Genomic DNA, 17,308 nt, shown 5'->3' with positions numbered 1-17,308 from the left:
AATCAAATGAGTGTGATGTATATCCACTTTGGATGGCACAGGATCATTATCGGTAACAGTCAAGGGAACACATTGTGCAACAGGATGATCTAAAAAAATATATATTTTCATTTTGCAAATAAACTTGAATAGATCAGTATGCAGTTCTACAAAATCACATCTATTTGTGGGGCAATAATTCAGTGCTCTACACAAAACAAGTTCCTCCTGGGGTGATAATTCTCTTGAAGATAAATTAACAATTGACACTATATTACAATCAGTTGATCCATCATTACATTCAGCTGTCGTATCATCATTTATTTCTTGTTGCTCACATTCTGCTCCATTTTGTGCCTGCCCTGGTGTTTCTTGCCACCCCCTATGTGTTCAGTTTGAAGATTTCAAAATTCCTCTTTAAATGCTCCATGATCTAAAAAGATGTTAAATGTTATACAATTTTCATTTCGAAAGCTGTTTCACTTATCTATGACTCATCATTCTGCACATATATATGTCCATTGACCTTCGACAATTTACCGTAAATAATGAGAAGATCTTAAACATTATACAGTTATCATTTCGAAAATTGTTTCATTTATCCATAATTCATCATCCTGCACATGCAAATGTCCGTAGACCTTAAACAATTTACAGAAAGTAATGCATCTCATCATTAATATTAAGCCCATATCTCACTGTCCTGAGACGACATAGAGACGACATATCCATGACGCTTCACGCTGTCTCAAGACACGCTGCCTCCTTTCAGCCTTATCTAAGCAGGTACGATCATAACCTCGCTTGGAGAAATCTTCATCCATGCTACAATTGGCCAGTATTGGGAGCAGTATATGCAGCCTCAAACTGCGTATACAAGAACATGCCAGAGCCATCAAGAATAGAGATGATAAATATCCAGTCTCAATGCATATACAGTGTGAGCATCCAAATGATAAGACCTTCAGCTTTTATGGTATTGATCATGTCAAGATGCCAGAGCATGGGGGTGACGTAGAATTGCTCTTGAGGCAGCGTGAGGCATCATGTATATGTCGAAATATGGGCTTAATATTAATGATGAGATGCATTACTTTCTCTAAATTGTCTAAGGTCTACGGACATATCCATTTTCTTATTTAGATGGCGGCTACCGTTTTACTTCATCTACACAGATGTAGTGATGGGGCATATTGAGCCCATTCCATTTGGTTTCCACATTTTATTGTAAAGTGCTCTCTGAGCCAGTGATAGAGCGCGCAGGTCACCCGACTATAATTTTACCATATACACATTTGGGCCCATAAATTTAAATTGATCATATTTATTAATCAGGTAACCTTAAACTCTACTACCAGTAACCCTGTTCCTTCCTATTGTGTTTCCAGTGTACCCGACTTACCACTCCACTGCTACGGGTATCTAATGACCACAATGGATCAGGGAGCTAGCTGTAAAAGAAAGGCAGACACCAAAATACAAACACTATATACTCTATTTGCACTCATATAATAACCAGAAAGTTTTAAAACCTTTATCTAATTTTAGTCAGATTCTGAAAGCATAAGGTTTACAGCAAATAAACTATCAATAACTAAAATTATAAAGAGCACGTATCCATATAGGAAATAAATCAGACCAACCATTTAGAATTTTAAAGGAAGGAAAGGACAGGGAACATGCTAGTAAGAATTTAGACTAGACGTGGAGTGACTAAAGGACGGGGAAAGATAAGGAACATGCTAGAATGTACACCCTTCAAAAGTGGGCGCAGTACGAGAATTTAGTCAGTCTACGGGGACTCGAAAAGTAACATGTAACTATAGAGAAGGTAAAAAATGGAACACGCTAATATTTCAGAGCAATTATTTCATTTAGCTAAAGGAAGGTAGAGAAAAAAGGACGCCTATATTTCATGAACTATATGCAGAAACGTACTTAAAGGATGGGGAAAAATGGAACATGCTAGTATAACAACTATAATGTATGACTTTTTCATTTGTCAGTGCAAAGAAAGCATGGAAATTCAATATGCAAGAGTACGTCTTTATTAAAGCAAGGAAAAGAATGAAGGATGCAGAATAGATTTCCCAGCACTATATTTACCTAGAACGCTGTGAAGACCAACCCTGGCCACGGGTCAGTTTAGGACAGGAGAAACCCCAAGGAAGGACAGTCGCGAGTAGGCCAGCAGGTACAGAATGGACACCCCAGGACAGGACAGGAAAACCAGATTAGGATCAGGACAGGACCATCAAGGAAAGACCAGCACCCGCAGTTTGGTAGCAACGCCTGCGCTACACCCTCTCTGCCGCTATCAGTCAGAACCCCGATTGGGTTATCGAATTCTCCGGCAAAGTGCTCCGCCAGCACTTAAGGTTCTTAAAACCCCGCTTGGGTCTGTGGAAATTTCGGACAAACTGCTCCGCAGCTTTCTGTATCAGTCACCTATTGAGTGCGTTGTGTCAGTGACAGGTCAGCTATTCAGACAAGTCGGACAAATTCTCTAGCTAAACCTAGGCTAGTTATACTGTTTGTGGGTCAGTGTACCACCCCCCAAATGTTGCAAGTGTAAGAATCCACAATTTCGATTGGTCCTCAAGTAGGACAGGTCAACACAACAACCAGGATTAACTTCTACAAGCCCCAATTTGCATCTTTTGGGACCGCCTATTGAATTTGGGGTTCCCAGGACATGTGCTCTTCTCCTAACAATGCCTAATACAATTTAATATACAATTGTTACAACTGCAGAACAGTTCAGCTTCGTCCTGCTGGGTTGCAGGTCAGTTCTCATGAGCATCTTGACTGTGGCTGCCAGCTGGCTGAGTTCCACTGGTACAAGGTTTTCTTCCCTTTCCCAAGGTGACATGCGCAGTAGGGACTTCTAAGATGGAGTTTCATGTACTATCCTGGCCCAAAAGACTCGCCACATGAAAAGTGCGAAAAGTTCCCACCAGAACTGCGAGTACGTCACGTCACGTGAGTGTGACCTACGCATGCGCAGTAAGATTCCCGCTAAGCAGCGGCCATTTTTAGAGGCAAGCGTATTACTGTTAGTAAATACATATGCAAGCTTCACTGGGACATCCCAAATGTCAGAATAAAGGGAAAATTAGTAAGACAAACAGATTGATTTAGGTTATTACGGTTATTCGAGGTTCTTGAATACAAGCAAGTCGCTTTACGTGCGAATCCTTGCTCCATCAATCCCCTCTTTGATGATATTTTATATCATCACAAATCAATAGATTCAGATGCCAACTTTTTACAGTTTGCCCAATTCAATTTCTTCAAACATTCGATTCAGTTTCTCTTTTGTCTCTTTATTAGGGTGAGAATTTTTCACCCTTTTATAAATCTGATTATTCATTTCTTCTAATTCAAGTTCATCCACATTTCTCTTCACTCCTCTCTGGTTCACAGTATACTTTTTCTAGTGCTTTCGACATTTACAACAGATGAATATGATGAATACTACTAAACCTATTCCCGCAATTGGCATCAGTACTTTAATCAGAAAACTTCTACCTAAATTAGCAATCCAATGGCCTACGGCGGAGAGACCATCAGTAAGTCTCTTCCAGGCACTGTCAACCTCCAGTGGTTTAAGCTCTTTTCCCAAATGTGTAATGTTCCTCACATATCTTTTAATTTCTACACTTTTATCTGGTATGTAGGTGCAACAATGTTGCGCTTTCAGCATTCTGCAGACTCCGCCCTCTTTTGCCAATAGGGTATCAAGAGCAAGTCTGTTCTGTAAAACCATTGATCTGACCGCAACCATTTCGGTATTGACCATCAGGAAACCTCCAGCGGTATCGGTAGATAACCGATCTACTACTGTTGACAATTTGCAAAATCTGTGTGTGTTCAGAACCACTCCCACTGTAGGTATCAGTGCACTAAAAATATCTCCTACAATTTCACCAGCACTTTCTCTTTTAGTGCGTACTAATTGGTTAGTTTCTTCAGTGCTTCCAGTGATTTTCCCCACATGGTATATCTTTGGGAAGAGAATACCAAAATAGCAACTCCCGTACCAATGGTCGGGCAATTTGAAGTAAGCCTTGTTCCCACAAATAAAATAAATTCCAGGAAACACCGGCTCCGTCCCATCTTTGAAACCCCAACCTCCAATTACCTTGTAATTATGTTCGCATTCACTGGAACCAATGAAAATATTTTTATAATAACTAGTCATTTCCCTTTTAAGACAGAGTTTCCCCTTCTTTTCGAAATCCAAAAGCATCACAGCATTAGCTCCACCATTTGAGGTGCTCCCTACACTCTCTGCCCATTTAGGGATTTTCTGGTTCTTGTCTTTGGCTTTCCTTTGGAAACTTTCTCTTCTTTTTTCTACCATGTCCAGAAATTCTTTTTCCTTTTCATGTAAAGAACAGGTCAGGTTATTTTTGTGTGCATCATCTATATTAATTTTTCCTACAGTTAGAAAATAATCACTCATGTATTTAGCTACCTCTCTAGTCGTATGTACAGGGTTCAGGTTTCTTCGAACAGGAAGTTCAGAAAATGTCACGTCAGAGTTTGAATAGTAATACTGTAAAGGTCCTCTTTTGTAAAATAAACTAGTTAGTATACTACAGGAGATTCCATAGGTTAAGGGCAGGTGATGATAAGTCACGCCTTCAGCCACAGAAGTAGGTAGCTTCATGCAAACATAACAGTCGTCTATTTCCATAGTTTCTACATAATGTACTAACAGGTTTGCGAAAACATTTAAATGAGTCTTGTTCTTAATTTTGTTAAAGTGTAATCCTTCCTCATCTGGTGCTTCTAAATCTAATTGTCTCCGTTTCAGGCTAAGTGGTTTGTCCAATGTGTCTACTCTTCGTGGTGTAATTCTAGTGTGTGATTCTACAGTGTCGTCAGGTAAATTATTATTTGGATGTAGACTCAGGTTTTTACTCATCATAGAAGGAATGGTTATTGTTAGTCCTATCCAAAGGATCAGTACTATTGCTACACTACATAAACATACTTGGCAGCATGTTTTACAACAACTTCGTCTCGGTCTCCCATTCTCAGAAGAATCAGCCATTTTGGCTCAAAAGAAGCTTCAACCCCTCTTTGTAACTCTGCACAATTTGCTTACTCGAGTAACATTTTCAGGGTGGTTCTGCTTCTTCTTCGGCCTGTTCAACAATCAATTCTTCGTCACTTTCAGTACTTTCGTCACTTATTTCCAGATTCTCAAATTCTTCCAGTACATAGTAAGTCCATTCAGGGCTCGAATACTTGTTATTCAGCTTTTTAATGCGAGCACTTCTCCTCTTTTGCTTTGTCACTACTGGGTCAGTTTGACTCGAGACCTCATTTATTTGTTCAGGCTCCTCGTTTATTGTCTTCAGACGCAATCTCAGCCTTTTCACAAATCGAGGTACTGACTCACCTTTTCTGAGTCTTTTAACTGGCACTGTGTCTTGGCCTTCTTCAAACACCCTTTTGTTTTCGTTTAGTTGTGGCGCATTTGGATCAAGTTCATCTTCAGTATTGTTACCTAACTGACTAGGTCCAGGTCTTTCATCTGTTTCTTCTGCCTGGTCCCTAAACTGGCCTTGTTCAGGTGTCTGCTGAGTTTGGCTTTGGTCTGTTTCAATCTCTTCTTCCTGAACACAATTGCCTAATCCTACCTGTTCCTGTTCAAGCTCTTCGAACTCTTTTGCGATTTTCTTCCGCATGAACTTCCGCCCCTGTCCCTTTTCTGGTGCAGGTGTTCTTGGAGGAGTGTCAATTACCTGCTCTCTCCCTACCTGGTCCTCCTCAGAAACAGATTTTACATGGATTTCGATGATCTGAGTAGCTTCTTCTTCACCTGTCTCGTCCTCACTATCCCACTGTCTATCTAGTTGAGCTTGACTCCTAGTTCGTATAGGGTCTATTGTCAGATCGATAAATGGAATCCAATCTTCTTGACTGGAGCTCGGTTGTTCTTCAGCTACTTCAGGACCGATCTCTTGGGATCCTTCAGTTGGGCAACCTTCAGCCTCAGTTTCGTCAGGTTCAGTCACTTTCTTCGTATGGCTGGCATAGATCCAGCGAGGTACTCCTGCACACTTCACAGCTGTGGTGGTTACCAGGATCACCTGTCGTGGCTTTCCCCACCTGGGTTCAAGGCAACTTTTCCAAGTGTGCTTCTTTATTGCGACCCAGTCACCTGGATTCAGGTTATGTGCTGGAGTCGTTGGCCTTGCGACGTCTTCTCCCCCAACCTGGCGAGAGATAGAACGCACTTGGTCAGCCAGTTCTTTACAGTATTCCAGTACCAAATCATCAGATATGCTTATTATTTTGTATCCTGGTACCCATGCTTGCCGCATTGCTCTTCCCATCAGGATTTCATGGGGACTCAAGCCCGTGTTCCGATCTGGAATACTTCTGAGTCCCATCAACACAAGAGGCAGAGCATCTGGCCATTCCAGTTGAGTGTATTCACACATCGTTCCCAATCTTGATTTGATTGTGCCATTTATCTGTTCTACCACTCCAGAAGCCTCTGAACGATATGCACAGTGCAGTTTTTGAGTGATTTTGAAGGCTTCACAGATTTGACTTATTATTTCATTCTGGAAATGACTTCCTCTGTCAGATTCAATTAAGACTGGGAAACCGTAACGAGGTATTAGTTCCCTAAGTAACAATTTTGATACTGTGATGCTGTTGTTTCTTCGTGCAGGGAAAGCTTCCACCCATTTTGAAAACAGGCAGACAATGACAAGTAGGTATTTCATTCCTCGAACTGAATGAAATCAAGTTGTAATCTAATAAAAGGGCCTTCTGCCTTTCCATTTTTCCCTGTTAACACTATGGTTTTCTTTCCAGGGTTAAATTGTTGGCAGGTCAAACACCTCTGGCAGAGTGCTTCTGCTACGCTTCTGAATTTCGAGTTGAACCATGTTTGGCGGAACATGCGAATCATCGCATCTCTGCCTACATGTGTGTTTCTATAGATCAGCCTAGCCATAGGAGCAAGCATACAGTCTGGCAACACAGGCATAATATCAAGGTAAACAATGACACCATCTGCATTCCTCCTACGACAACCAAAGTTTCTCCATCTTTGCTTCTCCTGTGGGTCTGCTGCTTCCTGTAAGTCTCTCACTTCCTCCCATGTATTCACTCCCTCTAGCATCAAAAGTTGGCAGCTGCTTCCGTTTCCCCCAACCTTTATATTGATTGCCATTTTGTATTTTGCACAATGTTGGGCTAACTGGTCAGCATAACAATTACCTGCTGTCACATTGTCATCGCCAGATTTGTGAGCAGCACACTTGACCACAGCCAATTCTTTTGGTAACTGGATTGATTCCAGTAAATCCTGCACATATTTTCCATTTCGGATAGGGGTGCCTGAAGAAGTCAGGAACTCCCTCTATAGCCACAATTGGCCAATGTCATGCGCAACCCCATAACCATACTGGCTATCAGTATATATGGTTATTCTCAAATTTCTCCCAAATTTACAAGCTTTTGTCAATGCAATTAATTTGGCTATTTGTGCAGACTTGACTTCATATAAATAGGATGCTTCCACTGGACGCTCTAGAGTGCATACTGAGTAGGCAGCGCTAAGGCCCCCGTCCTCATGTCTCCTACATGAGCCGTCTACAAACAGCTCATAATCTTCATTATACAGAGGGCTCTCTTTGATGTCTGGGCGTGGTTTGGTACTGAACTCAGTTAGATCAATGCAATTATGTGCAAATTCCTCCCTCACTTCCTCTGCAAATGAGCTGGGTAGTAGGGTAGCTGGATTCAAAATGTTACATTGTTCAAGGGTCACGTTTCCTGCACCTACAAGGATTCTCTCATACTTAGTCAGCCGACTAGGTGTGAGGTACTGTGTTTTTGTCCTTGTCAGTAAAATTACAACAGAATGTGGAACATACACAGTTACTGGATGCCCCATCACAATGGACTCACTCTGTTCAAGACTCATGCATGTTGCAGCTACAGCTTTCAGACATCCAGGTAATCCATCTGCTACTGGGTCCAATGTGGAAGAAAAGTATGCCACTGGACGTCGAGTCAAACTATGAATTTGGGTCAGGACTGAGAGTGCACAATTATCTCGTGTGTCACAGAACAGTGCAAAATCTTTTGAGTAATCTGGCATTCCTAAGGCAGGAGCAGTACAGAGACAGTCTCGTAATTTTGTAAAAGCTGTTATGCTTTCATCATCCCACTCTACAGGGTCACTTGCTCCTTTCTTTGTCATTTTTATTAATGGTTTTGCTAAGACTGCAAATCCCACAATCCACTGTCTACAGTACCCTACAACTCCAAGGAACATCCTGATTTCCTTCTGGGTATTTGGTAACTCCATGTTTCGAATTATCCTGATTCTTTCTGAGGTGACTTTCCTGATACCTCTCTCTATCTGGTGCCCCAGATATTTTACTGATGTGGTACGGAATTGCAGTTTTTCGGGTGATACTTTATGCCCCTCTTCACCTAAATGGTTCAGCAAGGCAATTGTGTCAGTTACACAGTCTTTTCGACTTTTAGACGCCACCAGAAGGTCGTCTATGTATTGCACCAAAACTGATTTTCCGGGCAAAATTAGGGTCTCAAGGCACCTTTTCAGAATCTGATTAAAGATTGAGGGGCTTTCTGTATACCCCTGAGGGACGCGATTCCAGACGTACATGTGACTGTCGAATTCAAATGAGAAAAGAAATTTGCTGTCTGGATGCAATGGAATTGAAAAGAATGCATGACATAAGTCAATGACGGTAAACCATCCAGCATTCAATGGAATTTGGTATAGAATCACTGCAGGGTTTGGCACGACAGGACAAGGAACCACAATTTTGTTAACTTTGCGCAGGTCCTGTACTACCCTGTACTTTCCACTAGGTTTCTTGATTCCAATTATGGGCGAATTACATGGACTGCTCATTACCTCTTGTTTACTTCTAACAATCTTTTTATTTCAATAGCAACTCCTGCTTTCACTTCTGCGCTCATTTTGTACTGTTTAATTTTTGGGTATACTGCATTTTCCTTTATGGCTATTTTAATTGGGTCAACATTTTCCATTAATCCTACATCTTTTCCAGTAAAATCGCATACTTCTGGTTTCACTGTTTCTTGGAGCTCTTCAGGTAAGTCTTGCATTGTCAGTCTCTTAATTTCAGAGTCTGGTCTAGCTAACATCAATTTGTAAATTCCATCTTCGTCTGGGGCTTGAATTTCGACGCCATTTGGTGTGCAAAAGATAGTACAGTTCATTTTGCACAGCAAATCACGTCCTAATAGGTTTACAGAACTGGAGTCGCAAACAACAAATCTATGCATCTCTTTAAATTTTCCGATTTTAATTTCCATAGGATTTGTAACTGGGGTACTAATTAGCTGATTAGAAACGCCCACTACTTGGATCGCCTCTCCCGAGAGGGGTAGGTTTGGAACGTCTGCTGTTCTCACAGTAGAACGGGTAGCACCAGTGTCCAACAGGAAGGTGACGTCATTTCCTTCAACCTTTCCTTCAATGTATGGCCCTGACTGGTCCACCGGCAAGGAGGCGCCAAGCACGCACTCCTCGTCCTCCCCCCCTCAGGCACCGTCATTAGGTGTCATCACAGATAAACGTGTCATTTAACAGAAATTGTGAGGTTGCTGCATTCTTATTTTCCCTTACTTCCCACACTTCGGTGTCTTCACCCTGCTGTGCTTTGCTCCTAAAATTTGGTCTAGGTGCACGAGGCAACTGATTCTGTTTTACCTGTTGCGGGGTCTTTCGTGGTTTCTCATTCTGCATCTGTGGATTTAAATCAGGTTTTTGTACATTACTATTCTGTACATGTGGACACTCATCTCTCCAGTGACCTATCTGTCCGCACCCATGACAGGGAAACTTCTTTTTGGCCTCTTCTCTGCTCATTTTTACTCTGGGCTTTCCCCCACCCCCGGGGCTTTGATTCTGATCACTGGTCAATTTATTTAGCTGTTGTTCCTGTTGTTCTGCCAATTTTACCTGTGCCCACATGACCTTTTCCTTCCATGCCTTTCGTTTGTCTGCCATCTCATCCTCACAATATTTGGCGTACTTCAGGACCTCAACAGATTTTATTGTCTTTGATCCATTGTGAAATCTCAGGTCTTAACCCTAGCACAAATCTATAGATGAAGTGGGTCATGTCCTTCATTTCTATGTTATCCAGACCACTGTACGTTTTGAACACCTGTAACAGTCGTTCATAATAGGAATGCAAAGTTTCGTCTCTATTCTGGGTAGTTCTATCTATTCGGGTCCAATCAGTTTCCTTTGCAGGCACTTTTCCCTTGAGATGCAACATCACCTGATTATATTTTTTCATTACATCTGCTGAAGGTGCTCCTGTGTTTGGGTCTCTCGGGTATTCTTCACTAGGCCAATCAATAGCAATTTTGCATTCTGTCCACAAATCTACGGGGACTACAATGTCAAAGAAACCATCCAAATCTTTCCAGAGACATTTCTGAACCTTCACAAATCTCTCTACCTGTCTGTACCAATCTACAGGTTTTTCTCGTAATTTTGGGAAATCATTGGTAAAGGAAACAATATTCTGTCGGGACCATGGAACATGTACATATTTTCCACCTGGCACTTCTCGCATAGGATATAACTTCTCTGCCTTGTCTGCTTCTTTTAAGACATATTCAGAAGCCATCTGTTTTGATCTAATCTCCTCCTTTTTCTTTGCCCACCTGGCTTTCCATTTTTCTAATTCTCCCCATTTCTGCAACAGGTTCAACAATTCTCTGATCTGTACCTTTTTCCCTGACACATTCATGTTTTCCAAATCTTTGTCTGAAAACTCTGCTCTGTAAGGTTTTTGCAACACTTTTGATTTACCAATATCTATTCCCATACTAGCCCCGGTGTCCATTAATTTCTCATGGAACACTCTGGTATTACGGGTGATACTTTTGCAAATAAACAGCAATTCTTCCTCAGAAAAGGTATTCAATCTATCTAACTCCACATTTCCAACCATCAGTTCTTCCAATTCTATTCTTAGTTTGTAAATATCTAATGGTTTCGACTGAGGATTCTGTTTCTCTAATTCTCGGCTCCATCTTTCAATTTCTTCAGTAGTCACTACGGTGGCACTTCTAGTACCAGAGGCTGACTCAATCTGCACCTCTCCTGAATTGAAAGGAGTGTTCTTTTTCTGCGAAACCCTTCCTGGTTCCCTTATTGGTAAATCCATCAATGAAATCTCAGATTCACATTCACTTGCCTTGTCATCTACAATTTAGGGCTCTTTTCTCGGCTGCACTACAGCTGGGGTAATATTCGGAGCCTTTGGACACCCTTGTTTATCCCCGTATAGAGGAACAACTGGTCCAATAGTTACTGGAATTGTCAAGGCTTCAGGACTGGTATTTAGTTGGGAGATTTTCTGAATTAATTCTGTTCTCTGTTTAGCTATAGCCTCTCGTTCTCTCTCCTGCAGCACTCTTTCCAGGCTTGTTTCATGTACCATTTGCGGAGTCAGGGTTGGAGTATAACTTGGGGCTGTCGGATGTGTCATACCTGGTCCCTCACCATAGTTAGGTTTCAGGAATGGATTCCCTGTGGTTAAAGGTCTCGGCTCCTCCTGGTAAGGAGGTATTTGACAGCCGTCTCTTGCACTTACTGGTCTTGATCCTTCATTATAAGGAGGTGGATTCTTCATTAACAATTCCTCCAAATAATCATCGTCTGAATCTCCACCGGTCATCAGATGTTTGGTCTTTTCTGTCCTTTTCCCTCCCATGGGTTCTTCTAGGGCTATCATAGGGTACAGTCCTTCTACTATCATATTCTGTCTCCACTCTTTCATTCTCTTCTCCCGGGTTTCTTTTTTCACTTTTGGATACCATTTGTTTAACCCTTTGTCCATTCTGGGCCTGTCTCGCTCAAAAGCCTCTATCTCCCTTTCTTCTAATGCCTCGTACTGTGTTAATCTGGGTCTAGGATGCAAATCATTCATTCGGGTTCTCAAATTGAACAGAACCCTGCTATTAAATGCACCATCTAACGGAAATGCCAAAACTCCGTCATTTTTAGTATATTCCACCCAATTTTCCAACCACACACAAGAGTGGTATCCTTTATCAAACATCATGAATGATGCGGGAGTATTAGGTGGTGGAATGACAACTCCTTCTCTAGTTTTGATAGGCTTGTCCTTCTTGAAATAATTCTTCACCTTGTTTACTAAGGTCATTTTCCTCTTGTTACCGTACATAATGTTGTATCTACGACCTTTCCACTTCTTTTTTCCAAGCCCTAAATATTTTGGATCAGGTCAGGTCTCTGGGTTAGACGTATGCCACATATACTTTTTCTTCCGCAAATTTACTTTGTTTACAAAAACCACTTTCCAATCCAAACGCGTCTTTTATTTTCGTGCCACCAAATCACATGCACAAATTCAAAATAATTACACCAATGGGTGCGCGGCGTTTCTCGCATACGAGTTCTCACGCTCCTGTGCTTACCCCTCCTTTACAAATCCGCCTCGGCTACACATCCGCTGTCTCGACCAATACCAGCGCAGCACTGAATGACGTCAGTGCAGCTCCACAACTGACTCCTTCCTTCACAAGGTAAGAAACACTTCGATTTCTACCCTTTAAAGTGCAAGTGCTTTATTTAATTAACAACGAAAACACATTCGCCACTGTACTCGAGTGTCTAGAAAGAAAAGATTTGTTTTCCTGCAAGTAAACTTCTTCTATTTACTTTTCAAATACTGCGAGTAGATCCCTTCTGCCTACTCTTCACACAAGCATTAGTAAACCTGCTACTCCTTCGACTCATCCACTTTGGGATATATACTAAGCCAAAAGTTTCACTAGTGAACTCCTTTGCTACCAATAAAGCTTAGATGAACCTGCTACTCCTTCTGTGTGAACCTTACTAGGTTATATCACAATAGAAGTTTTGCCAGCGAACTCTTTGCTATCATTTATTCATACATTTATACAGAAAACCCTAATTAGTGCTTCCAGTTCTGCCTAACCTGCACCAATTTTCCTCGAGCCACTGACCTCACTGCGCGATGGATTCTCCTCACCACCCGCTATTCTTTCCCCGGGGATTCCAAACAAACATATAACAATCACTAACGAGGTTTGTTAGAACATATATCAATATAGCAGCAAGAAAAACAATTTAAAACATTTCATAATTTTCACAGCAATAAAACATCAATTGTACATTCGATCGATCTAGCAGCAAAATATTCACAGTTTAGCAGCAAAATAACCTACTTACCTATCTTAACTAGTCCTACCTACCTTTAACTAGTCCCTAAACAATTTCCTCTGCTACCAGAAAATTACTGATAGAGCGCGCAGGTCACCCGACTATAATTTTACCATATACACATTTGGGCCCATAAATTTCAATGTATCATATTTATTAATCAGGTAACCTTACACTCTACTACCAGTAACCCTGTTCCTTCCTATTGTGTTTCCAGTGTACCCGACTTACCACTCCACTGCTACGGGTACCTAATGACCACAATGGATCAGGGAGCTAGCTGTAAAAGAAAGGCAGACACCAAAATACAAACACTATATACTCTATTTGCACTCATATAATAACCACAAACTCAGAAAGTTTTAAAACCTTTATCTAATTTTAGTCAGATTCTGAAAGCATAAGGTTTACAGCAAATAAACTATCAATAACTAAAATTATAAAGAGCACGTATCCATATAGGAAATAAATAAGACCAACCATTTAGAATTTTAAAGGAAGGAAAGGACAGGGAACATGCTAGTAAGAAGTTAGACTAGACGTGGAGTGACTAAAGGACGGGGAAAGATAAGGAACATGCTAGAATGTACACCCTTCAAAAGTGGGTGCAGTACGAGAATCTAGTCAGTCTATGGGGACTCGAAAAGTAACATGTAACTACAGGGAAGGTAAAACATGGAACATGCTAATATTTCAGAGCAATTATTTCATTTAGCTAAAGGAAGGTAAAGAAAAAAGGACACCTATATTTCATGAACTATATGCAGAAACGTACTTAAAGGATGGGGAAAAATGGAACATGCTAGTATAACAACTATAATGTATGACTTTTTCATTTGTCAGTGCAAAGCATGGAAATTCAATATGCAAGAGTACGTCTTTATTAAAGCAAGGAAAAGAATGATGGATGCAGAATAGATTTCCCGGCACTATATTTACCTAGAACGGTGTGAAGACCAACCCTGGCCATGGGTCAGTTTAGGACAGGAGAAACCCCAAGGAAGGACAGTCGCCAGTAGGCCAGCAGGTACAGAATGGACACCCCAGGACAGGACAGGAAAACCAGATTAGGATCAGGACAGGACCATCAAGGAAAGACCAGCACCCTCAGTTTGGTAGCAACGCCTGCGCTACAACCTCTCTGCCGCTATCAGTCAGAACCCCGATTGGGTTATCGAATTCTCCGGCAAAGTGCTCCACCAGCACTTAAGGTTCTTAAAACCTCGCTTGGGTCTGTGGAAATTTCGGACAGAGTGTTCCACAGCTCTCTGTATCAGTCACCTATTGAGTGCATTGGGTCAGTGACAGGTCAGCTATTCAGACAAGTTGGACAAATTCTCTAGCTAAACCTAGGCTAGTTATACTGTTTTTGGGTCAGTGTACCACGCCCCAAATGTTGCAAGTGTAAGAATCCCCAATTTTGATTGGTCCTCAAGTAGGACAGGTCAACACACCAACCAGGATTAACTTCTACAAGCCCCAATTTGCATCTTTTGGGACCGCCTATTGAATTTGGGGTTCCCAGGACATGTGCTCTTCTCCTAACAATGCCTAATACAATTTAATATACAATTGTTACAACTGCAGTACAGTTCAGCTTCGTCCTGCTGGGTCGCAGGTCAGTTCTCATGAGCATCTTGACTGTGGCTGCCAGCTGGCTGAGTTCCACTGGTACAAGGTTTTCTTCCCTTTCCCAAGGTGACATGCGCAGTAGGGACTTCTAAGATGGAGTTTCATGTACTATCCTGGCCCAAAAGACTCGCCACATGAAAAGTGCGAAAAGTTCCCACCAGAACTGCGAGTACGTCACGTCACGTGAGTATGACCAACGCATGCGCAGTAAGATTCCCGCTAAGCAGCGGCCATATTTAGAGGCAAGCGTATTACTGTTAGTAAATACATATGCAAGCTTCACTGGGACATCCCAAATGTCAGAATAAAGGGAAAATTGGTAAGACAAACAGATTGATTTAGTTTATTAAGGTTATTCGAGGTTCTTGAATACAAGCAAGTCGCTTTACGTGCGAATCCTTGCTACATCAATCCCCTCTTTGATGATATTTTATATCATCACAAAACAATAGATTCAGATGCCAACTTTTTACAGTTTGCCCAATTCAATTTCTTCAAACATTCGATTCAGTTTCTCTTTTGTCTCTTTATTAGGGTGAGAATTTTTCACCCTTTTATAAATCTGATTATTCATTTCTCCTAATTCAAGTTCATCCACATTTCTCTTCACTCCTCTCTGGTTCACAGTATACTTTTTCTAGTGCTTTCGACATTTACAACAGATGAATATGATGAATACTACTAAACCTATTCCCGCAATTGGCATCAGTACTTTATTCAGAAAACTTCTACCTAAATTAGCAAACCAATGGCCTACGGCGGAGAGACCATCAGTAAGTCTCTTCCAGGCACTGTCAACCTCCAGTGGTTTAAGCTCTTTTCCCAAATTTGTAATGTTCCTCACATATCTTTTAATTTCTACACTTTTATCTGGTATGTAGGTACAACAATGTTGCGCTTTCAGCATTCTGCAGACTCCGCCCTCTTTTGCCAATAGGGTATCAAGAGCAAGTCTGTTCTGTAAAACCATTGATCTGACCGCAACCATTTCGGTATTGACCATCAGGAAACCTCCAGCGGTGTCGGTAGAAAACCGATCTACTACTGTTGACAATTTGCAAATTCTGTGTGTGTTCAGAACCACTCCCACTGTAGGTATCAGTGCACTAAAAATATCTCCTACAATTTCACCAGCACTTTCTCTTTTAGTGCGTACTAATTGGTTAGTTTCTTCAGTGCTTCCAGTGATTTTCCCCACATGGTATATCTTTGGGAAGACAATACCAAAATAGCAACTCCCGTACCAATGTTCGGGCAATTTGAAGTAAGCCTTGTTCCCACAAATAAAATAAATTCCAGGAAACACAGGCTCCGTCCCATCTTTGAAACCCCAAACTCCAATTACCTTGTAATTATGTTCGCATTCACTGGAACCAATGAAAATATTGTTATAATAACTGGTAATTTCACTTTTAAGACAGAGTTTCCCCTTCTTTTCAAAATACAAAAGCATTGCAGCATTAGCTCCATCATTTGAGGTGCTCCCTACACTCTCTGCCCATTTAGGGATTTTCTGGTTCTTGTCTTTGGCTTTCCTTTGGAAACTTTCTCTTCTCTTTTCTACCATGTCCAGAAATTCTTTTTCCTTTTCATGTAAAGAACAGGTCAGGTTATTTTTGTGTGCATCATCTATATTAAATTTTTCCTACAGTTAGAAAATAATCACTCATGTATTTAGCTACCTCTCTAGTCGTATGTACAGGGTTCAGGTTTCTTCGAACAGGAAGTTCAGAAACTGTCACGTCAGAGTTTGAATAGTAATACTGTAAAGGTCCTCTTTTGTAAAATAAACTAGTTAGTATACTACAGGAGATTCCATAGGTTAAGGGCAGGTGATGATAAGTCATGCCTTCAGCCACAGAAGTAGGTAGCTTCATGCAAACATAACAGTCGTCTATTTCCATAGTTTCTACATAATGTACTAACAGGTTTGCGAAAACGTTTAAATGAGTCTTGTTCTTAATTTTGTTAAAGTGTAATCCTTCCTCATCTGGTGCTTCTAAATCTAATTGTCTCCGTTTCAGGCTAAGTGGTTTGTCCAATGTGTCTACTCTTCGTGGTGTAATTCTAGTGTGTGATTCTACAGTGTCGTCAGGTAAATTATTATTTGGATGTAGACTCAGGTTTTTACTCATCATAGAAGGAATGGTTATTGTTAGTCCTATCCAAAGGATCAGTACTATTGCTACACTACATAAACATACTTGGCAGCATGTTTTACAACAACTTCGTCTCGGTCTCCCATTCTCAGAAGAATCAGCCATTTTGGCTCAAAAGAAGCTTCAACCCCTCTTTGTAACTCTGCACAATTTGCTTACTCGAGTAACATTTTCAGGGTGGTTCTGCTTCTTCTTCGGCCTGTTCAGCAATCAATTCTTCGTCACTTTCAGTACTTTCGTCACTTATTTCCAGATTCTCAAATTCTTCCAG

Source organism: Lissotriton helveticus, chromosome 4_1 (genome assembly GCF_964261635.1).
Source record: "Lissotriton helveticus chromosome 4_1, aLisHel1.1, whole genome shotgun sequence".
NCBI classification, from domain to species: domain Eukaryota; kingdom Metazoa; phylum Chordata; class Amphibia; order Caudata; family Salamandridae; genus Lissotriton; species Lissotriton helveticus.
This window is presented reverse-complemented; position numbering follows the sequence as displayed.